The sequence below is a fragment of the Pseudophryne corroboree genome, chromosome 8 (genome assembly GCF_028390025.1).
Source record: "Pseudophryne corroboree isolate aPseCor3 chromosome 8, aPseCor3.hap2, whole genome shotgun sequence".
Lineage (NCBI taxonomy): Eukaryota > Metazoa > Chordata > Amphibia > Anura > Myobatrachidae > Pseudophryne > Pseudophryne corroboree.
This window is the reverse complement of record NC_086451.1, coordinates 260,610,206-260,634,321: the sequence shown is the minus strand read 5'-3', so window position 1 is coordinate 260,634,321 and position 24,116 is coordinate 260,610,206. Positions and strand designations below refer to the sequence as shown.

The 24,116-nt window shown below is 46.0% G+C and overlaps 1 long non-coding RNA gene across 5 annotated transcripts in view; it reads right to left on the bottom strand.

The window, feature by feature from the left end:
• Positions 1-24,116, bottom strand: part of LOC134947702 (uncharacterized) — an 86,538-nt gene that overhangs the window by 6,841 nt on the left and 55,581 nt on the right. For 4 of the 5 annotated variants that reach the window (XR_010182706.1, XR_010182708.1, XR_010182705.1 and 1 more), the window contains exon 4: positions 221-321. This is a non-coding gene — a long non-coding RNA (uncharacterized LOC134947702). The remainder of the gene's footprint in view (positions 1-220; positions 322-24,116) is intronic. The other variant, XR_010182709.1, reaches the window with a different exon arrangement.

Here is a 24,116-nt window from a genome sequence, read left to right as displayed (position 1 = left end):
TGATGTGAGCATGTTCTCTTATCAGACTGCTCCTACGCTGTTCAAGGCATACACTGCGGTCAGTGTTTTATTTATAATCCTGAGGAAAAGATGTGTATACTGAAGAAATGTCACAAGTCCTAGTGTGCTTCCTGTGCACCACCTTATACACGCAGACGGCAGGATGCTCTGATTTGGACTATATTCAGCCTGGCACCAGAACCATATTTGTGTTACGCACCTCTCCTACCTTGACTGCATGGTCAGTCACACACAAATGGGAATTTCTTCATCCTGGTTTATTTAATGTGTCTCAGACAGCCAAGCCCATCCTGTCGCATTCTGTACAGTGACAAATACTTATTTTATTAGCCAGTCTCAAAACCATCCCCTTTTAACAACTGTAAGCTGATCTACAAGTTATTTCCCTAGAGACAAACAAATAAATAGGTCAGTTAGAATTCAGGTAGCATGTGTATTATTTGAAACATTAATATTGTAGTATGTGAGTGTATTTCTGCTAGTCAATGACTAAATACAGTATGCTGCCTATGTCTAGCCGTTAGTACAATTCATATTACATCTCCCTTTTACAGTTCATCTGTGGAGAATATCTGTAATACGCCCTTGGTACATGCCTTTGGAGGGAGCCGTGTACAAATGGTGCCCACACAGCAGTTAACTTTTCACAGTATTTTAGTTTAAATATTGGCAGTGTCTCCACCTGAATCTGTACAGGCCTCATGGATAATGGCCAGGTCTTCCGTCCACCATAGACTGGCTCAGGAAGCCTCTGCCCCCACACCGCTAGCCTTTTATACTCTACCAGTATAAAGCACACAATTTTCGTTGCTAAAACTAAAATGGTATATTTATTAAGATTACTGTAAATATAAGAAAGTAGGTGGCAACCTTCAAACCATCAAAGGATAATACTGAGATGTGCGGCGGACACTTTTCGTGTTTTGTGTTTTGGTTTTGGTTCTAATTCCACTTTCATGTTTTGGTTTTGGCTTGGTTATGCCAAAACCACCCTTTCGTGTTTTGGTTTTGGATCTGGATGATTTTTTGAAAAAAACATAAAAACAGCTAAAATCACAGAATTTGGGGGTAATTTTACTCCTATGGTATTATTAACCTAAATAACAATCATTTCCACTTATTTCCAGTCTATTCTGAACACCTCACACCTCACAATGGCCCTCATTCCGAGTTGTTCGCTCGCTAGCTGCTTTTAGCAGCATTGCACACGCTAAGCCGCCGCCCTCTGGGAGTGTATCTTAGCTTAGCAGAAGAGCGAACGAAAGATTAGCAGAATTGCGAATAGAAATTTCTTAGCAGTTTCTGAGTAGCTCCAGACTTACTCCTACATTGCGATCAGTTCAGTCAGTTTCGTTCCTGGTTTGACGTCACAAACACACCCAGCGTTCGCCCAGACACTCCCCCGTTTCTTCAGACACTCCCGCGTTTTTCCCAGAAACGCCAGCGTTTTTTCGCACACTCCCATAAAACGGCCAGTTTCCGGCCATAAACACCCACTTCCTGTCACTCACACTACGATCACCAGAACGATGAAAAATCCTTGTTATGCCGTGAGTAAAATACAGTATTTGCTGGCGTATAAGACTACTTTTTTGCCCTGAAAAACATGCCTCCAAGTGGGGGGGTCGTCTTATACGCCGGGTGCACTTCAGTTGGGATAGACATAGCTGCCATAGTGGCCTTCCGATACTCGGCCGGTGCCCATAGTGGCCTCCCGATGCCCGCCCACCTCATTCTACATACCATCCAGTATCGCGCGGTATCCAGTGCGGCCGCGGCGGGTCACTAGTGCCAATTACAGGGAGATGCAGGGACTGGCCGGAGGCGCTGCAGTCGCGTTGTGGCCGTACAATGGTGACAATGACAGGTACTGTAATGGCACTAATACTAATGGCACTCATGTGAAACCGGTAACACTAAATGCACACAGGGGTATACTTTATACATTTTACAACTTTCTCCTCGCCCCCTCCCCCCTTCTTATGCATACCTTGATAAATACTCCCTATCCAAATCTCTTATCAGGTCATAATATACAGTATGTCACAAATCTGATGTTCTTTTACGTTTTATTTGGTGTGTGGAAGGGGGTAGTCTTATACGGCGAGTATATAACAAACTCTATATTTTGAGTGGAAATGTTGGGGGTCGTCTTATACGCCCAGTCGTCTTATACGCCGGCAAATACGGTACCTAACTTTTGTGTAAAATAACTAAGCGCATGCGCTCTGCGAACCTTGCGCATGCGCAGTAAGCGACTAATCGCAGTATAGCGAAAATCGGCAACGAGCGAACAACTCGGAATGACCCCCAATATTGTTTTGAGGTTGCTTGATGACTAAGCTAAGCAACACAAGTGGACAACACAAACACCTGGCCCATCTAGAAGGGGCACTGCAGTGTCAGACAGGAGGGCAGATATTTTAAAAAAGGCCCCAAACAGCACATCATGCAAAGAAGAAAAAGAATTGCAATGAGGTAGTTGTATGACTAAGCCAAGCGACACAAACAATTGGCCCATCTAGGCGTGGCACTGCAGTGTCAGACAGGAGGGCAGATATTTTAAAAAAGGCCCCAAACAGCACATCATGCAAAGAAGAAAAAGAATTGCAATGAGGTAGTTGTATGACTAAGCCAAGCTACACAAACAATTGGCCTATCTAGGCATGGCACTGCAGTGGCAGACAGGAGGGCAGATATAAAAAAAAGGCCCCAAACAGCACATCATGCAAAGAAGAAAAAGAATTGCAATGAGGTAGTTGTATGACTAAGCCAAGCGACACAAACAATTGGCCCATCTAGGCATGGCACTGCAGTGGCAGACAGGAGGGCAGATATAAAAAAAAAAAAGCCCCCTAACAGCACATGATGCAAAGAAGAAAAAAAGGTGCACCAAGGTTGCTGTAGGCCTAAGCTAAGCGACACAACCACCTGGCCCATCTAGTAGTGTCACGCAGTGGCTGAGTGTCGAGAGTGGGCCGCAATTGTTCGGTCCACTGACAGCATCTCCAGCACGCTCCAGTCACTTTAAAAAAAATCTGCAAGTGGTGGACTTATACGGCAGTACCCCAGGACTAATACAGCAGTACCCCTGGACTCATATGGCAGTGTCACACAGGATGGCACTTTTCAAAAACAAGGCCCCGAACAGCACCTCATGCAAAGATGTCGAAGAGGTGCAATGAGGAATTATACATCCAAATCACTGGAATTAATTGGCAAGACCACTGTAATTAATAATTATAAATCACTGAAATTAATTGGCAAAATCACTGTAATTAATAATTATAAATCACTGGAATTAATTGGCAAGATCACTGTAATTAATAATTATAAATCACTGAAATTAATTGGCAAAATCACTGTACTTATATGTCCAAATCACTGCAATTAAATGGCAAAATCTCGCTATCGCCTGCCTAGTGAAGTGGAATCTAGATGGGATTTGTTACCGGGGACACAATACCTCCATCAATTGTCTAAATCCCACTGCACTAATGGCGGATACTGGACGCACGTCTAACACCAACATAAGTATCAAGACCTCAGTTATGAGGGCTTCCATCGTCATGTGAAGCTGAACCACTAATCATGAACATAGGCCAGGGCCTCAGCCGTTCCTTGCCACTCCGTGTCATACATGGCATATTGGCAAGTTTATGTTTCTCCTCAGACCATTAAAATTTATTTTTTTGGTTCTTTTTGCTGAACTTTGGCTTTTTGGATTTTACATGCCCTCTACTATCACATTGGGCATCGGCCTTGGCAGACAACGTTGATGGCATTTCATCATCTATGTCATGGCTAGTGGCATCAGCTTCAGCACTAGGAGGAAGGGGTTCTTATTGATCTTTCCCTATTTTATCCTCAAAATGTTTGTTCTCCATTATTTTTTGGGAGTTATATGAGACAATAAGCAGCACAGGTTTCCCCGCCAGACTCGGAAACCGGAACAAGGCAAAACGTCATCATCCCGCTGTCGGATTTTTGCGGGTTTTGGATTCCATATAAGGAGCCACGCATCACCGCCATTTTCACTCCAGTCCTGAAGAGTATAGCGAGAGGACGTGTCTTCTCAGTGTCTGTGCGGGAAAGTGGCATGGTGCGTGGGGTGGCGACCTGCTCTATTGTATCATTTCAGTGGTGCTGTCTTGTGCTGCATCAGTCCAGTGGTGGTGTCTTGTGCTGCTTCAGTCCAGTCACAGTGGTTGTGTCCTGTGCTGCCATAAGTCCAGTGCTGCTGTATAAATCCAGTCCAGTGGTGCTGTCTTGTGCTGCATCAGTCTAGTGGTGGTGTCTTGTGCTGCCATAAGTCTAGTGGTGATGTCCAGTGCTGGCATAAGTCCAGTGGTGCTGTAATATAAGTCAAGTCCAGTGGTGCTGTCTTGTGCTGCATCAGTCCAGTGGTGGGGTCTTGTGCTGCATCAGTCCAGTCACTCCAGTGGTGCTGCTGCCGTATAAGTCCAGTCCAGTGGTGCTGCCGTATAAGTCCAGTCCAGTGGTGCTGTCATATAAGTCTAGCGGTACTGCCGTATAAGTCCAGCAGTACTGCCGTATACGTCCAGTCCAGTGGTGCTGCCGTATAAGTCCAGCGGTACAACCGTATAAGTCCAGAGGTACTGCCGTATAAGTCCAGGTGTACTGCCGTATAAGTCCAGGAGTACTGCTGTATGTCCAGTGGTGCTGTTTAAGTCCAGTCCAGTGGTGCTGTCTTGTGCTGCATCAGTCCAATGGTGGTGTCTTGTGCTGCATCAGTCCAGTCACTCCAGTGGTAACGTCCTGTGCTGCCATAAGTCCAGTGGTGCTGCTGTATAAGTCCAGTCCAGTGGTGCTGCCATATAAGTCCAGCAGTACTGCCGTATAAGTCCAGTGGAACTGCTGTATAAGTCCAGTCCAGTGGTGCTGTCGTATAAGTCCAGCGCTACTGCCATATCAGTCCAGGGGTACTGCCGTATAAGTCCAGCAGAACAGCCATAAAAGTCCAGTGGTACTGCCGTATCAGCCCAGTGGTGCTGCCGTATAAATCCAGCAGTACAGCTGTATAAGTCCAGCGGTACTACCGTATAAGTCCAACGGTACTGCCATATAAGTTCAGCGGTACTGCCTTATAAGTCCAGTGTTGCTGTATAAGTCCAGTCCAGTGGTGTTGTCTTGTGCTGCATCAGTCCAGTCACACCAGTGGTGGTGTCCTGTGCTGCCATAATTCCAGTGGTGGTGTTCTGTGCTGCCATAGGTCCAGTGGTGCTGTATAAGTCCAGTCCAGTGGTGCTGTCTTGCGTTGCATCAGTCCAGCGGGGGTGTCCTGTGCTGCCATAAGTCCAGTGGTGCTGCTGTATAAGTCCAGTCCAGTGGTACTGTCTTGTGTTGCATCAGTCCAGCAGTGGTGTCCTGTGCTGCCATAAGTTACAGTGGTGCTGCTGTATAAGTCCAGTGGTACTGCCGTATAAGTCCAGCGGTACTGCCCTATAAGTCCAGTGTTGCTGTATAAGTCCAGTCCAGTGGTGCTGTCTTGTGCTGTATCAGTCCAGTGTTGATGTCTTGTGCTGCATCAGTCCAGTCACTCCAGTGGTGGGGTCCTGTGCTGCCATAAGTCCAGTGGTGCTGCTGTATAAGTCCAGTCCAGTGGTGCTGTCTTGTGCTGCATCAGTCCAGTGGTGGTGTCCTGTGCTGCCATAAGTACAGTGGTGCTGCTGTATAAGTCCAGTCCAGTGGTGCTGTCGTATAATTCCAGTCCAGTGGTGAGGCTGTATAAGTCCAGAGGTACTGCCGTATAAGTCCAGCGGTACTGCCGTATAAATCCAGCAGTATTGCCATAAGTCCAGTGGTGCTGTTGTGTACTGTTTATTATTTACTCCAAATAAAGGGGTTATTAATATTTAATCCAATAATTTTGACAGGGTTTGCCTATGTGGTGTAGGGGTACACTCTTCTGTACAGCATATTATTATAATAACTCCAAATAAAAGGGTTACTTATTATCCAAATAATTTTTACAGGTTTTGCCATGTGTAGTTTAGGGGAACGCTCTCCTGTGCTGCATATTATTATAATAACTCCAAATAAAAGGGTTATTATTATCCAAATAATTTTTACAAGGTTTGCCCTGTGTGGTGTAGGGGTACGCTCTCCTGTGCCGCATAGTGGGGGTCATTCCGAGTTGATAGCACACTAGCTGTTTTTAGCAGCCGTGCAAACACATAGTCGGTGCCCACGGGGGAGTGTATTTTCGATTTGCAAGTGTGCGAATGCCTGTGCAGCCGAGCTCTACAAAACATTTTGTGCAGTTTCAGAGTAGGTCTGAACTTACTCAGCCCTTGCGATCACTACAGTATTTTTGGTGCCAGAATTGACGTCACACACCCGCCCTCCAAACGCCCGGACACATCTGTGTTTTCCCTACCACTCCCAGAAAACGGTCAGTTGCCACCCATAAACACCCTCTTTCTGTCAATCACCTTGCGATCGGCTGTGCGTAAAGATTCTTCGTTAAATCCATAGCTCTGCAACGATCCGCATTGTACCCGTACGACGCGAGTGCGCATTATGGTGCATACGCATACGCAGTAGAGACCTGATCGCAGCGCAGTGAAAATCGGCAGCGTGCGATCAACTCGGAATGACCCCCATTGTTATATAACTCCAGAAAAATAATGGAGAACAAACATTTGGAGGATAAAACAGGGAAAGATCAAGAACCACTTCCTCCTAGTGCTGAAGCTGCTGCCACTAGTCATGACATAGACAATGAAATGCCATGAACGTAGTGTAACACCCTGGGGTTATTATATATATGCCTGGCTGTACGGAAGTATTCCCTAAAGGTGTATGTCATTGATATGTAATACATATGGCCCTCATGGGGGAAAAGAGACTGCCAGCCATAACTGTGACCCTTTATAGAGGGTAATTGTACAAGACTGGGAAGTGAGTGGACCGGGAGCAGTAGAGGCGCGTGGCCCCAGGGACTGAACCGTGAGCCCGCACGAGGGACAGCGAGTGCGTGCGGTGAGCGGTTAAAGGAGTCGCGAGGAGAGAGGCTACAAAAAGGGGAGCGGACTGACTGTTGGTGTGGCAGAGCAGAGCGTCAAGAGAGAGACGGGAGCTGGAGACGCACTGTGCGGCGGAGCAAACTGCGTCAGAGAGCCGCTGATCGAGAGCCTATCAGGTATTGCTGACTCATTTTAACTGATCTTTGGCTCCGGTGGTCTCCGAACTGCGTGGGGTGAGAACAACACCGGTGACTCTGGAGCTGAGAGCGGGCGTGACGGCGGTGATGCAGGGGAGGCTGTCCGCGGCTGCAGTTGAAGGAGGGATCTCTCATCGGTGACGCCCTTAGGAAAAACCTGGTCCACCTACTCGATTGGAGCTAAGCACGGCTGGAGCAGTGAGTGACACTGGAGGGAAGTGTAGTAGGCGGCTGCGGACACTCCATATACGGGTAGGGGTGGGTCCAGATGGTGACTGATGGGATAGGGCCTTACACTGAAGGGATTACCTGTAACACTGCATTAAGAAATGCCCTAACATGTCCGTGTATTGAAGGGAATCTAGTAGTAGTGCCCAACTATACAGCACTGAGTTAGACTCTGAGTTTATTGGACACAGGGATTGTCAGCCTTAAAAGGACACTTTATAACCCAATGTGGAAACACAAAAGTGAATCAGCCAACCAGAGTAGTTTGTCTCTCTCCAGGGACACATTTCGCTCAGACAAGGCACAGATGTTGCAATTGATATAACTGATAGCTGCAGATGCAGATAGCTTGTCAAACCTAATTTCAGTGCAGGAGATCTACACAGTCAGCGGTAACAAGCTAAAGAGCAAGGGCATCACTGACCACAGCTTACAGAAACCACTAAGGAGTATCAGTACTTTACAGTTTAACCAATTAACTGTAAAACAGCGGAGAGAGATAAAGACTAATTTATTCAGGAGAGATCCCGGCACCCTCGAGACCGCGGCCACTTTGTATTAATATGCCAATTCACGGCAGTCCGTTACAAGTTTTAGCCAGGAATTACAAGGCATCCGAAGTGGTGTAGCTCTAAAACAAAACAGGCTTCCTAGACTGTATGGGGTCTTTAGAGAATTAACTCAGTATCATTGGTACCATAAATACTTCTCTGTATGTGCACCAACGAGATAACCAGAATACTCAGAGTGACACTAAATCTAATATAGAAATGTTAATTTAGTACCGTACTTTAAAGTTAGTAAAGTAATATACTGTAATTAGTACCTATAACATTGTTATATGTTAGACTGTTCAGAATAGGAATGGGACATGTTGTACTAATCTTCTTTACCTACTGTAGGTTGGCCTAACTATGGTATTAAAGAGAAGACCGACCAAGTGTTCCAGAATAATAAAACTGTATTATTTTTAGTGATGTGCACCGGAAATTTTTCGGGTTTTGTGTTTTGGTTTTGGATTCGGTTCCACGGCCGTGTTTTGGATTCGGACGCGTTTGTTATGCACACCAGTGCCTGCAGGAATGTACTGGTGTCAGAACTGTTATGCACTCCAGTGCCTGCAGGAATGTACTGGTGTTTGAACTGTTATGCACACAAGTGCCTGCAGGAATGTACTGGTGTCTGAACGGATAGGTATGCAAAACAAATGAACTCACAGACAGACTGGGGAATATGACATTACGTACACAGAAGGTGATAGGGTAACAAAATACACACAAAGTGAACAGAGAAGCCCAGAGGCTAAGGAACTGGGTGTCTCCCTAGTATTAGTAATGCTCAGATGGGAAAAGCAAGATGTTGTGTTTTAATACGTAGAGAACCCGAAATGCTGTTGCTAAGGGCAACAGCAAAACCCTAAAGGGTTACCAACGGGTGTGGCAGTAAACTCCTTGGTCAGAGATGGAATGATAGACACAAGGAGAGTCTCCACAATCCTAATTCTCGCTTGCAGTGCACAGGTTCAGCTTACTGCCACTAAACTGACACCTGACACCTTGCACAGTGAGACAGGATTTAGGCAGGCAAGTCTTAGAATACAGCCGCAAACTTGCTAAGTTCACAGAGTAGTAAAAGAACCCCAGCAAGCTAAACGACTGACTCCAGTCTTACTGCTAGGTCTGGATTGGCAGAGTGTAGTACCAAATCCCCAGGCCTATTTGCAGTAAGCAACAACAAATACAAAGCTACACAGTACTGGCTAACTTTCAGGAACTGACTAACCAACAAAGATTCAGCAGCATCTGCTTAACCTGAGAAGAGGCCTTATAAAGCAGGTGCTGTCCACGACCCACTCAGACCTCACAGACTGTGAGCACAAAAACCAGCACCGGATCCCCTGCCGTGCACAGAGCCTGTAACCACTGCACAGCAAAAGACCCGAACCGGAGTATTAGCTGCGCTCAGGTTACTCCGCTAGCACTTGTCTCCCGGTTGCCATGACGACGCGGCAGCACAGGGCAGGAGACCCTAACAGCGTTTTGGCAAAACCTCCCTGAAATTTTTTTGTCGGATTCGGGCGTGTTTTGGATTCGGGTGTTTTTTTACAAAAACCTTCAAAAACAGCTTAAATCATAGAATTTGGGGGTCATTTTGATCCCATAGTATTATTAACCTCAATAACCATAATTTACACTCATTTCCAGTCTATTCTGAACACGTCACACCTCACAATATTATTTTTAGTCCTAAAATTTGCACAGAGGTCGCTGGATGGCTCAGCTAAGCGACCCAAGTGGCCGACACAAACACCTGGCCCATCTAGGAGTGGCACTGCAGTGTCAGATAGGATGGCAGATTTACAAAATAGTCCCCAAACAGCACATGATGCAAAGAAAAAAAGAGGTGCAATGAGGTAGCTGTGTGACTAAGCTAAGCGACCCAAGAGGCCGACACAAACACCTGGCCCATCTAGGAGTGGCACTGCAGTGTCAGACAGGATGGCAGATTTAAAAAATAGTCCCCAAACAGCACATGATGCAAAGAAAAAAAGAGGTGCACCAACGTCGCTGGATGGCTAAGCTAAGCGACCCAAGTGGCCGACACAAACACCTGGCCCATCTAGGAGTGGCACTGCAGTGTCAGACAGGATGGCAGATTTAAAAAATAGTCCCCAAACAGCACATGATGCAAAGAAAAAAAGAGGTGCAATGAGGTAGCTGTGTGACTAAGCTAAGCGACCCAAGTGGCCGACACAAACACCTGGCCCATCTAGGAATAGCACTGCATTGTCAGACAGGATGGCAGATTTAAAAAATAGTCCCCAAACAGCACATGATGCAAAGAAAAAAAGAGGTGCAATGAGGTAGCTGTGTGACTAAGCTAAACGACCCAAGTGGCCGACACAAACACCTGGCCCATCTAGGAGTGGCACTGCAGTGTCAGACAGGACGGCAGATTTAAAAAATAGTCCCCAAACAGCACATGATGCAAAGAAAAAAGAGGTGCAATGAGGTAGCTGTGTGACTAAGCTAAGCGACCCAAGTGGCCGACACAAACACCTGGCCCATCTAGGAGTGGCACTGCAGTGTCAGACAGGATGGCAGATTTAAAAAATAGTCCCCAAACAGCACATGATGCAAAGAAAAAAAGAGGTGCAATGAGGTAGCTGTGTGACTAAGCCTAGCGACCCAAGTGGCCGACACAAACACCTGGCCCATCTAGGAGTGGCACTGCAGTGTCAGACAGGATGGCAGATTTAAAAAATAGTCCCCAAACAGCACATGATGCAAAGAAAAAAAGAGGTGCAATGAAGTAGCTGTGTGACTAAGCTAAGCGACCCAAGTGGCCGACACAAACACCTGGCCCATCTAGGAGTGGCACTGCAGTTTTCTAGCGAGAGGATGATTGCTTCCATCCTCATGTGAATCTGAACCACTAGCCATGAACATAGGCCAGGGCCTCAGCCGTTCCTTGCCACTCCGTGTCGTAAATGGCATATTGGCAAGTTTACGCTTCTCATCAGACGCTTTTCATTTTGATTTTTGGGTAATTTTACTGAACTTTTGTAGTATACTTGACGACACAGAGGTAGAGCAGTGGACTACTGTACCGTACTGCTATATATATACTGGTGGTCACAGCAACATTCTGTACTGTCCCCTCCTACTATATATTGCGCACAACTAAAATGCAGCACAGGTATGGATGCATAGTATACTTGATGACACAGAGGTAGAGCAGTGGACTACTGTACCGTACTGCTGTATATATATATACTGGTGGTCACAGCAACATTCTGCACTGTCCCCTCCTACTATATACTGCGCACAACTAAAATGCAGCACAGGTATGGATGCATAGTATACTTGACGACACAGAGGTAGAGCAGTGGACTACTGTACCGTACTGCTATATATATACTGGTGGTCACAGCAACATTCTGCACTGTCCCCTCCTACTATATACTGCGCACAACTAAAATGCAGCACAGGTATGGATGCATAGTATACTTGACGACACAGAGGTAGAGCAGTGGACTACTGTACCGTACTGCTATATATATACTGGTGGTCACAGCAACATTCTGCACTGTCCCCTCCTACTATATACTGCGCACAACTAAAATGCAAGCACACTGAGCACAGATATTTGCAGCACACTGAGCAGATATTTGCAGCACACTGAACACAGAAACTGAGAGAACGCAGCCACGTCCTCTCGCTATCATCTCCAAAGCACGAGTGAAAATGGCGGCGACGCGCGGCTCTTTATATAGAATACGAATACGAATCTCGCGAGAATCCGACAGCGGGATGATGACGTTCGGGCGCTCTCGGGTTAACCGAGCAAGGCGGGAAGATTCGAGTCTGCCTCGGAACCGTGTAAAATGGGTGAAGTTCGGGGGGGTTCGGATCCCGAGGAACCGAACCCGCTCATCACTAATTATTTTTATTGAAAATATCACATTGCTGCCTTGAGACATTGTAACTGTATTTTGGTACTGCGTTATTGTTGCAAGACATCGGCTACTGAGGTCAGTAGATCACCAAGGTATAACAACAGCAAATAAAGCTTTTATTCAGAAGAAATCGACTGTAAAGTTATTGCACGGAATTAGATTTGGAGGATCGAAGTATCCTAAAGTAAGTCGAGGTACAGTTGGCATTCATAATATCGAATACGGTTATTACAGTAGTCTGCCAAGGCCGATGCCCAATGTCATAGTAGAGGACATGTAAAATCCAAATAGCCAGAGTTCAGTTAAATGACCCCCAAAAATAAATGTAAATCATCTGAGGAGAAACGTAAACTCGCCAATATGCCATTTACGACATGGAGTGGCAAGCAACGGCTAAGGCCCTGGCCTATGTTCATGACTAGTGGTTCAACTTCACATGACGATGGAAGCCCTCATCCTCCCGCTAGAAAAATTATAAGAGTTAAGCTGGAAAAAGCACAGCAAAGAACTGTGCGTTCTAAGATGGTATCACAAATCCCCAAGGAGAGTCCAAGTGTGTCGGCGGTTGCGATGCCTGACCTTCCCAACACTGGACGGGAAGAGGTGGCTCCTTCCACCATTTGCATACCCTCTGCAAGTGCTGGAAGGAGCTCCCACAGTCCAGTTTCTGATATTCAAATTGAAGATGTCACTGTTGAAGTACACCAGGATGAGGATATGGGTGTTGCTGGCGCTGAGGATGAAGTTGACTATGAGGATTCTGATGGTGATGTGGTTTGTTTGAATAAAGCACCAGTGGAGACAGTTGTTGTCCGTGGGATGAGAAAGTCCATTGTCATGTCTGGGCAAAATACCAAAAAAGCCACCTCTTCGGTGTGGAATTATTTCTCCACAAATCCGGACAACAGGTGTCAAGCCATGTGTTGCCTTTGTCAATCCGTAATACGTAAAGGTAAGGACGCTAACCATCTAGGAACATCCTCCCTTATACGTCACCTGCAGCACATTCATCATAAGTCATTGTCAAGTGACAATTAAATTAAAGTGAAGTACATTGTCAAGTATGTGCTGTTTGGGGCCTAGTTTTTAAAACTGCCATCCTGTCTGCCATTGCAGTGCCACTCCTAGATGGGCCAGGTGTTTGTGCCGCACACTTGTGTCGCTTAGCTTAGTCACCCAGCGACCTCAGTGCACCTCTTTTTTCTCTTTGTATGATGTGCTCTTTTTGGCCTATTTTTTAAAACTGACAACCTGTCTGCCACTGCAGTGCCACTCCTAGATGGGCCAGGTGTTTGTGCCGCCCACTTGTGTTGCTTAGCTTGGTCATCCAGCGACCTCGGTGAAATCTTTGGCCTAAAAACAATATTGTGAGGTGTGAGATGCTCAGAATAGACTGGAAATGAGTGGAAATGAATGTTACTGAGGTTAATAATTAGAGATGAGCGGGTTCGGTTCTCAGGGAACCGAACCCTACCGGACTTCACATCACGAGCCCGACCCGAGTCAGGCTCGGGTTTTCCCGCCTGACTCAGAAACCAGAACGAGGCAAAACGTCATCATCCCACTGTCGGATTCTCGCTGGATTTGGATTCCATATATGTCTGTGTCGGCAGGAAAGTGGGGTGGCGATTCTAGTGCTGTCTTGTGCTGCTCAGTCCAGTGTAGTCAGTGTCTTATGCTGCATCAGTCCAGCCAGTCACAGTGTTGGTGTCCTCTGCTGCTATATGTCCCCAGTGCTGCTGGCTGCTGTATAAGTCCCTTGCAGTTTTGCTGTGTTGTCGTGCATCAGACCAGGGGTATTGTCTCTCTTGTGCAGCATCAGTCCAGTGACTAGTCACAGTGGTGGTGTCCTCTGATGCTATATGTCCCCGGTGCTGCTGTATAAGTCCCTTGCAGTTTTGCTGTGTTGTCTTGCATCAGACCAGGGGTAGTGTCTCTCTTGTGCAGCATCAGTCCAGTGACCAGTCACAGTGGTGGTGTCCTCTGCTGCCATATATCCAGTGTTACTGGCGTATAATACCAGTAATATTGCCATATAATTCCCAAGATATTGCAGTATAATTCCTGTGATACTTTTGTATAATTACAGTGATATTGGCGTATAATTCCCGGGATACTGGCGTATAATTCCTGAGATATTGCCGTATAATTACAGTGATATTGCCATATAATTCCCGTGATACTGGTGTATAATTACAGTGATATTGCCATATAATTCCCGTGATACTGGCGTATAATTACAGTGATATTGCCATATGACCGTGATATTGCCATATAATTCCTGTGATACTGGTGTATAATTACAGTGATATTGCCGTATAATTCTCGGGATACTGGCGTATAATTCTTGTGATATTGCCGTATAATTACAGTGATATTGCCATATAATTCCCGTGATATTGCCGTATAATTACAGTGATATTGCCATATAATTCCCGTGATACTGGCGTATAATTACAGTGATATTGGCATATAATTACAGTGATATTGCCGTATAATTCCTGTGATATTGCCGTATAATTCTCGGGATACTGGCGTATAATTCCTGTGATATTGCCGTATAATTCCCGTGATACTGGCGTATAATTACAGTGATATTGACATACAATTCTCGGGATACTGGCGTATAATTCCTGTGATATTGCCGTATAATTACAGTGATATTGCCATATAACTCCCGCAGTGGCGGAACTAGCGAGCGGTGGGCCCATGTGCGACAAAATGGCTTGCCCCCCCCCCCCCCATCCCATCCAAGTCCACCCCCTCACCCCTGGAGAGGGTCTGGTGAGGGGGGACCTGCTCAGGGAAGTGGATACCTAGCAACAGTGCCGTAACTAGACATTTTAGCACTGTGTGCAAGAAACGGCATTGGAGCCCCACCCCTGCATGCAAAACAGGGGCAGTGCGCTCCGTAGGCGCGCGCAAAAATACATAGTGGCGTGGCTTCGTGGGGAAAGGGTGTGGCCACAAAATAATACCAATTCATAAAACGGTGCACAGTAGCACCACTACACCAGGTAGAGACCCTTTTACACCTTACGGCAGACAGATTCTTCTTTTTACACATTACAGCAGACAGCGTCCCCTTTTTACACATTACGGCAGACAGCGTCCCCCTTTTTTTACACATAACGGCAGACAGCGTGCCCTTTTTACACATAACGGCAGACAGCGTGCACTTTTTACACATAACGGCAGACAGCGTCCCCTTTTTACACATAACGGCAGACAGCGTGCCCTTGTTACACATAGCGGCAGACAGCGTACACTTTTTTCACATAACGGCAGACAGCGTGCCCTTGTTAAACATAGCGGCAGACAGCGTACACTTTTTACACATAACGGCAGACAGCGTGCCCTTTTTACACATAATGGCAGACAGCGTCCCCTTTTTACACATTACGGCAGACAGCGTGCCCTTGTTACACATTACGGCAGACAGCGTGCCCTTGTTACACATTACGGCAGACAGCGTGCCCTTGTTACACATTACGGCAGACAGCGTGCCCTTGTTACACATTACGGCAGACAGCGTGCCCTTGTTACACATTACGGCAGGCAGATTCCCCCTTTTTACACATTGCGGCAGACAGCATCCCCCTTGTTACACATAGCGGCAGGCAGATTCCCCCTTTTTACACATTGCGGCAAGCAGATTCCCCTTTTTTTACACATTGCGGCAGGCAGATTCCCCGTTTTTACACACTGCGGCAGGCAGATTCCCCATTTTTACACATTGCGGCAAGCAGATTCCCCATTTTTACACATTGCGGCAGGCAGATTCCCCATTTTTACACATTGCGGCAGGCAGATTCCCCGTTTTTACACATTGCGGCACACAGTCCCCCTTTTTTGTAGGAAAGAAAGAAAGAGAGAAAGAAAGAGAGAAAGAAAGAGAGAAAGAAAGAAAGAAAGAAAGAAAGAAAGAAAGAAAGAAAGAAAGAAAGAAAGAAAGAAAGAAAGAAAGAAAGAAAGAAAGCATTATACTTACCCTCTCCGCTGGCTCCGGCTCCTCGGTGCAGCGTCAGACGATTCCCGGGCAGTAGAGAATGAGGAGGAGGGGGGGTGGAGGAGGGAGCCGCAGCAGCGCTGTGTTATTGGTGGAGGCGCTGCTGCTGCTGCCCCTCTGCTTCGCTATAGGCTGTTCTCTGAAGACAGCCTATAGTGAAGCAGAGGGGCAGCAGCAGCAGCGCCTCCACCAGTAACAAAGCGCTGCTACGGCTCCCTCCTTCACCTCCCTCCTCCTCCTTCCCCCGTCCGTGCCGCTGCTCCTCTCCTCTGTGGGCGGCTGTGCGCTGCGGGCAGCGGTTGCCCGCAGCGCACAGCGGCATGTAATGAGTCAATTTGACTCATTACATGCTTGGGCCCCTGGACAGAGGCGGGCCCCAGTGCAACGCACTGCTTGCACTGGTGGTAGTTCCGCCTCTGAATTCCCGTGATACTGGCGTCTAATTACAGTGATATTGCAGTATAATTCTCTGGATACTGGCGTATAATTCCTGTGATATTGCCGTATTGTTACAATGATATTGCCATATAATTCCAGTGATACTGGCATATAATTACAGTGATGTTGCTGTATAATTCTCGGGATACTGGCGTATAATTCCTGTGATATTGCCGTATAATTCCCATGATACTGGCGTATAATTACAGTGATATTGCGTATCATTCTTGGGATACTGGCGTATAATTCCTGTGATATTGCCGTATAATTACAGTGATATTGCCGTGTAATTCCTGTGAAACTGGCGTATAATTTCAGTGATATTGCCATGTAATTCCTGTGATATTGCCGTATAATTCCCGTGTTACTGGCGTATAATTCCTGTGATATTGCCGTTTAATTCTCGGGATGCTGGCGTATAATTCCTGTGATACTGGCATATAATTACTAGAGATGAGCGGGTTCAGTTCATCGAGATCCGAACCCCCTCGAACTTCACGTGGTTTACACGGGTCCGAGGCAGCCTCGGTTCTTCCCGCCTAACACGCAAAACCCGAATGGGGGAAAACGTCATCAATCCGCTGTCGGATTCTCGCGAGATTCGGATTCCATATAAAGAGCCGCGCGTCGCCGCCATTTTCACTAGTTTATTGTCGATTGAGCAGAGAGGACGTGGCCACGTTCTCTGCCTGAAAAGCTCAATATCTGTGCTCAGTGTGCTGCATTGTGGTGACCACCAGTATATAGTAGTACAGTACAGTAGTCCTTTGCTGTATCTTGCAGCTCCGTGTCAGACTCAGTACTATTCTCCTGATCAGTGCTCAATATCTGTGCTGCATTGTGGTGACCAGTATATAGTAGTAGAGTGCTGCATTGTGGTGACCACCAGTATATAGTAGTACAGTACAGTAGTCCCTTGCTGTATCTTGCAACTCCGTGTCACTTCTAGTATCCTGAACAGTGCTTAATATCTATGCTCAGTGTTAGTGCTGCATTGTGTTGACTAAAAGTCCAGTGTTTTGTGCTGCATCTTGCTGCTGTAGGGTGCTGTGGTAGTGTCCTGTCACTGTGCATAGGTCATCATCATTCCAGTCACAGTGGTATCTGGTATCTATCTAGTGGTATCTAATTCCAGACATTACTGCCGTCTAATTCCAGATATATTACTGGCATATAATTCCACACATTAAAAAATGGAGAACAAAAATGTGGAGGGTAAAATAGGGAAAGATCAAGATCCACTTCCACCTAGTGCTGAAGCTGCTGCCACTAGTCATGGCAGAGACGATGAAATGCCATCAACGTCGTCTGCCAAGGCCGATGCCTAATGTCATAGTAGAGAGGATGTAAAATCCCAAAAACAAAAGTACAGTAAAATGACTCAAAAATGTAAATTAAAAGCGTCTGAGGAGAAGCGTAAACTTGCCAATATGCCATTTACGACACGGAGTGGCAAAGAATGGCTAAGGCCCTCTCCTATGTTCCTCATGACTAGTGGGTCAGCTTCACATGAGGATGGAAGCACTTATCCTCCCGCTAGAAAAATAAAAAAGAGTTAAGCTGGCAAAAGCACAGCAAAGAACTGTGCGTTCTTCTAAATCACAAATCCCCAAGGAGAGTCCAGTTGTGTCGGTTGCGATGCCTGACCTTCCCAACACTGGATGGGAAGAGGTGGCTGCTTCATTTTCTCCCGCCACTGGAGCTGCCATGAAAAGGATAACATTTCCAAAACCACCCGCTGGCGGTGATGCAGGGCAGTCAGGAGCGATAGCTGACATCTAGTCCGGACTGAAGGACCTGCCAACGATTACTGACATGTGGTCTACTGTCACTGCATATGATTCTGTCACCATTGAAAGAATGGTGGAGGATTATATGCATCACTGTAGGCATGTCAGACTGTCCGTACGTATACTGGCAGGAAAAAGAGGCAATTTGGAGGCCCTTGCACAAACTGGCTTTATTTTACCTAAGTTGCCCCCCCTCCAGTATGTACTCTGAAAGTGTGTTTAGTGCAGCCGGTAACATTGTCAGCGATCGGCGTAGGTTACTTCCAGACAGTGGCGTAAGTTCGTCCCAGTCGCCCGGAGGCATGATAAATGTTGGTGCCCCCCTACATATACACACACATACCATATGTAGCTATCCGGCACTAAGGGTGAACAGTAGTAGAGTGCTCAGGTACCTTTCCCAATAGTAATATAGATACACATAGAAAGTGGAAGCACTCCAAGTCAGTCATTACAATAAAACAGACATTAGCATACCATTATAGTACACCTACAGTGCTCCCTCACCCGCCAGCAGGTCTCGATGGAGATGCTTTGGCGCAGAGGTGTGCCGATATAATTAGTGTTCACTCTAGGATTTTTTTAGGGCAGGGTGCTGATCACGGGGAGGGCACATTTTTCCATTCGGGAGGGCACATTTTTCATTTGGGAGGGCACATTTTTAAGTTAGATGGGCAAACTTATGTACATACTCTAATGCTTGGTGCTCCTATTCCTATAGGCTAAAACATGGCGCGCAGCAAAAATCTAGGGGCGTTGTTTCGTGGGGAAGGGGCATGGCCACATAATAGTGGCAATTCACATTACACCACACAGTAGTGCACCTAATACACATTGCACCAGGTAGAACCTCCTATACACATTACGACAGGTAGAGCACGTTATACATATTGCGCCAGATAAAGCACGTTATACACATTGCACCAGGCAGAGCACTGACGCACACTGCACCAGGTAGAGAGCACTGAGGCACACTGCACCAGGTAGAGAGCACTGAGGCACACTGCACCAGGTAGAGAGCACTGGGGCACACTGCACCAGGTAGAGAGCACTGAAGCACACTGCACCAGGTAGAGAGCACTGAGGCACACTGCATCAGGTAGACAGCACTGAGACACACTGCACCAGGTAGAGAGCACTGCGGCACACTGCACCAGGTAGAGAGCACTGAGGCACAATGTACCAGGTAGAGAGCACTGATGCACATTGCACCAGACAGAGATCACTGAGGCACATTGCAGCAGGTAGAGAGCACTGAGATGGAAGTTTACAGCTGCAAAGTACTTACAAGGTTAATTTAGCCCAGGGGGACTCTCATGTGCTTACCGGGTCCGGCGGTGCACGGCTGGGTCCGGTGGCGCACGGCTGGGTCCGGCGGCGTGGCGGGGTGCGGCAGGCAGCAAACGGCGGGGTGGCAAAGCGCACAAAAACGGGCAGGGCGGGATTCAGCGGTCTAAAAAAGGGGCAGGGCGCAGCGCCCTGTGAAAGACACCTAGCGTGAACACTAGATATATATAAAAAAAACACACAAACGCCTCATTCACTTAAACACACACACACACACACTCGTCTCTTTCACTTAAACACACACACCGCTTTCACACACACACACACATGCCTCCTTCACTTAAAAACACACACGCCGCTTTCACACACACACACATGCCTCCTTCACTTAAAAACACACACACACACACACACACACACACACACACACGTGGCTTTCACTTAAACACACACACGCCACTTTCACTTAAACACCCACACATGCCTTTCACTTACACACACACACATGCCTTTCACTTACACACACATGCCTTTCACTTACACACACACACACATTCAGAACGGACACCCCTCCATATATTTATAAGGTAGCGTGTACCCAGACCAGGTGTGTGCCCTGTACATAGTCCTGTAGAAATGCTCAAATGCCTCCTTTAATCCTTTCCTCTCACACACATACCTCTCACTTACACACAAACACACCTCTCACACACATGCCACTCACCTACACACACACACACACACACACACACACACACACATCACTCATTTACACACACACACACACACACACACACACACACACACATACATGCCTCTTTTACTTGAACGCACAACTTTCTATAAACACACACACACACACACCTCACTTAAAAACAAGCACACACAAAACACAGTGCTTTCCCCCACCCCAAATCCCCCCAAATACACCTATCCCCCACCCCCCACACAGTGCCTACCTTTGGCTATCATCAGGCTGACGGAGCACGGAGAAGCAGAGAGCTTCTCTCGGCTGGCTTGATTAACTAGAAGGGCCCGGGAGGAACTGCGCTCTGGAGCTCCCCCTAGCTGCAGCCTTTGCCAGCTCTTTGTAAATACAGGAGGCAGCTTTGGTGTCACTGACACAGCTCCTCTGTCTGCAATAGCAGCGAGCGATCCTCAGGCAGCGAGAGACAGTGGAGGAGATGTGCCCCCTTGCGGTCAGGAGCCCGGCGGCAGCCGACTCCACTGCCTCCCACAGTTCCGCCACTGGGTCAGTGCTAGACAGCGCTTCAGCAGTCAATCTTCATCAAAATTAATTATAATCAATTCCTCCGTGGAGACATTTACCAGCAATTGCCTCCAGAAAGTACACAGGGACCTGAGATGGTGGATTCCAGTGGGGACGAATTAATACTCTGTGAGGAGGGTGATGTACACAGCGAAAGGGGTGAGGAATTGGATGATGAGGAGGAGGTGGACATCTTGCCTGTATAGAGCCAGTTTGTGCAAGGAGAGATTGATTGCTTCTTTTTTGGTGGGGGCCCAAACCAACCAGTCATTTCAGTCACAGTCGTGTGGCAGACCCTGTGGCTGAAATTATGGGTTTGTTAAAGTGTGCATGTCCTGTTTATACAACATAAGGGTGGGTGGAAGGGCCCAAAGACAATTTCATCTTGCACCTCTTTTTTTTTATTTATCTTTGCATCATGTGATGTTTGGGGCCAATTTTTTTAAGTGCCATCCTGTCTGACACTGCAGTGAAAGTCCGAGATGGGCCAGGTGTTTGTGCCGGCCACTTGGGTCAAAACCAAAACACAAAACCCGAAAAATGTCCGCTGCACATAACTAATAATTACAGTGATACTGCCATATAATTCCCATGAAACTGGCATATAATTACAGTGATATTGCCATATAATTCCTGTGATATTGGCGTATAATTACAGTGATATTGCCATATAATTCTCGGGATACTGTCGTATAATTCCTGTGATATTGCCGTATACTTCTAATGATGCTGGCGTATAAATCCAGCGATCCTGCCATATAAATCCAGTGATCCTGCCGTATAATTCAAGTGATCCTGCCGTATAATTTCAGTGATCCTGCCGTATAATTATAGTGATCCTGACGTATAAATCCAGTGATCGTACCATATAATTACAGTGGTACTGGCGTATAAATCCAGTCCAGTGATACTGCCGTATATAAAAAGAAAAAAGTACGATCTCACTTTTGCGCTCAATGTCCAGAAAATTCAGTTTTGTCACAGTGAACCGATGTAGTTCATTCAATATGAAAAAGAAAGAAAAAAATGCAACATAGTGTAATACTGCATTGAGACCGGGTCTTTCACCACTGTGTAATACAGGGAATGGAAGTGTGAGTATAGTCCCAAAACTGGAAAGTTCGAGCTTCCACCTCTTTTTCAAAAGGCACCCAACGTGATATGCAGGATTTACGGTGATGAACGCTTACATGTGTGCTTACTTCTGTAAGACGCGATGAAAACTCATAAAGGTTTCTTTTGTAGGCCTTGAGCTCTCTTCATATGGGTGGATGGACCCCAATATCCCTCGTAACAAATCAGAGCCAGAGATACAATCCAATTAGGACAAGAACACTCTTTATTTAGAGTACAAACAAAAAAGAGTGAACAGAAGAACCATACCATATGGGAAAGGCAGAATGGTGTTATAGCCAATAGCAATGGGTCCGGACACCGGTAGCTATTTATTCCCCACTATGGATAGGCAGATCTGTCACCCACAACAACACAGTGTGGTCCATCCACCCATATGAAGAGAGCTCAAGGCCTACAAAAGAAACCTTTATGAGTTTTCATCGCGTCTTACAGAAGTAAGCACACATGTAAGCGTTCATCACCGTAAATCCTGCATATCACGTTGGGTGCCTTTTGAAAAAGAGGTGGAAGCTCGAACTTTCCAGTTTTGGGACTATACTCACACTTCCATTCCCTGTATTACACAGTGGTGAAAGACCCGGTCTCAATGCAGTATTACACTGTGTTGCATTTTTTTTTCTTTCTTTTTCATATTGAATGAACTACATCGGTTCACTGTGACAAAACTGAATTTTCTGGACATTGAGCGCAAAAGTGAGATCGTACTTTTTTCTTTTTTGCAAGTTTGTATAGATTGGTGTTCTATTTAGTACTTTCCTCTGCAGCTCATTTGCGGCGCCCAGAGAGGAATTATTTTTCTTGTTGTTCCATACTGCCGTATATGTCCAGTGATACTGCCGTATAATTCCAGTGATCCTGCCGTATAAATCCAGTGATCCTTCCGTATAATTACAGTGGTACTAGCGTATAATTCCAGTCCAGTGATCCTGCCGTATATGTCCATTGATACTGCCGTATATGTCCAGCGGTATTGCCGTATAAATCCAGTGATCCTGCTGTATAATTCCAGTAATCCTGCCGTATAATTCCAGTAATCCTGCCGTATAATTCCAGTAATCCTACCGTATAATTCCAGTAATCCTGCTGTATAATTCCAGTAATCCTACCGTATAAATCCAGTAATCCTGCTGTATAATTCCAGTGGTACTGGCGTATAATTCCAGTAATCCTGCCATATAATTACAGTAACCCTTCCGTATAATTCCATTGGTACTGTCGTATAATTCCAATAATAGTGGTGTATAATTCCAGTAATCCTGCCGCAAATTACAGTGGTACTGGCGTATAATTCCAGTAATCCTGCCATATAATAACAGTGGTACTGGCGTATAATTCCTGTCCAGTGATCCTGCCGTATATGTCCATTGATACTGCCGTATAAATCCAGTGATCCTGCTGTATAATTCAGTAATCCATCCGTATAATTCCAGTAATCCTACCGTATAATTCCAGTAATCCTGCTGTATAATTCCATTGGTACTGGCGTATAATTCCAGTAATCCTGCCGTATAATTACAGTAACCCTGCCGTATAATTCCATTGGTACTGGCGTATAATTCCAGTAATAGTGCCGTATAATTCCAGTAATCCTGCCGCAAATTACAGTGTTACTGGCATATAATTCCAGTAATCCTGCCGTATAATTTCAGTGGTACTGCCGTATAATTCTAGTAATCCTGCCGTATAATTAACGTAATCCTGCCGTATAATTACAGTGATATTGCCATATAATTCCCGTGATACTGGTGTATAATTACAGTGATATTGCCATATAATTCCCGTGATACTGGCGTATAATTCCTGTGATATAGCCGTATGATTACAGTGATATTGCCGTATAATACCTGTGATATTGCCGTATAATTCTTGGGATACTGGCGTATAATTCCTGTGATATTGGCGTATAATTCCCGTGATATTGGCGTATAATTACAGTGATATTGCCGTATAATGCTCGGGATACTGGAGTATAATTCCTGTGATATTGCCGTATTGTTACAGTGATATTGCCATATAATTCCCGTGATACTGGCGTATAATTAAAGTTATATTGCCGTATAATTCCCATGATACTGGCGTATAATTACAGTGATATTGCCGTATAATTCTCGGGATACTGGCGTATAATTCCTGGGATATTGCTGTATAATTCCAGTGATACTGGCGTATAATTACAGTGATATTTCCGTATCATTCTCGGGATACTGGCGTATAGTTCCTGTGATATTGCCAAATAATTACAGTGATATTGCCATATAATTCCTGTGATACTGGTGTATAATCACAGTGAT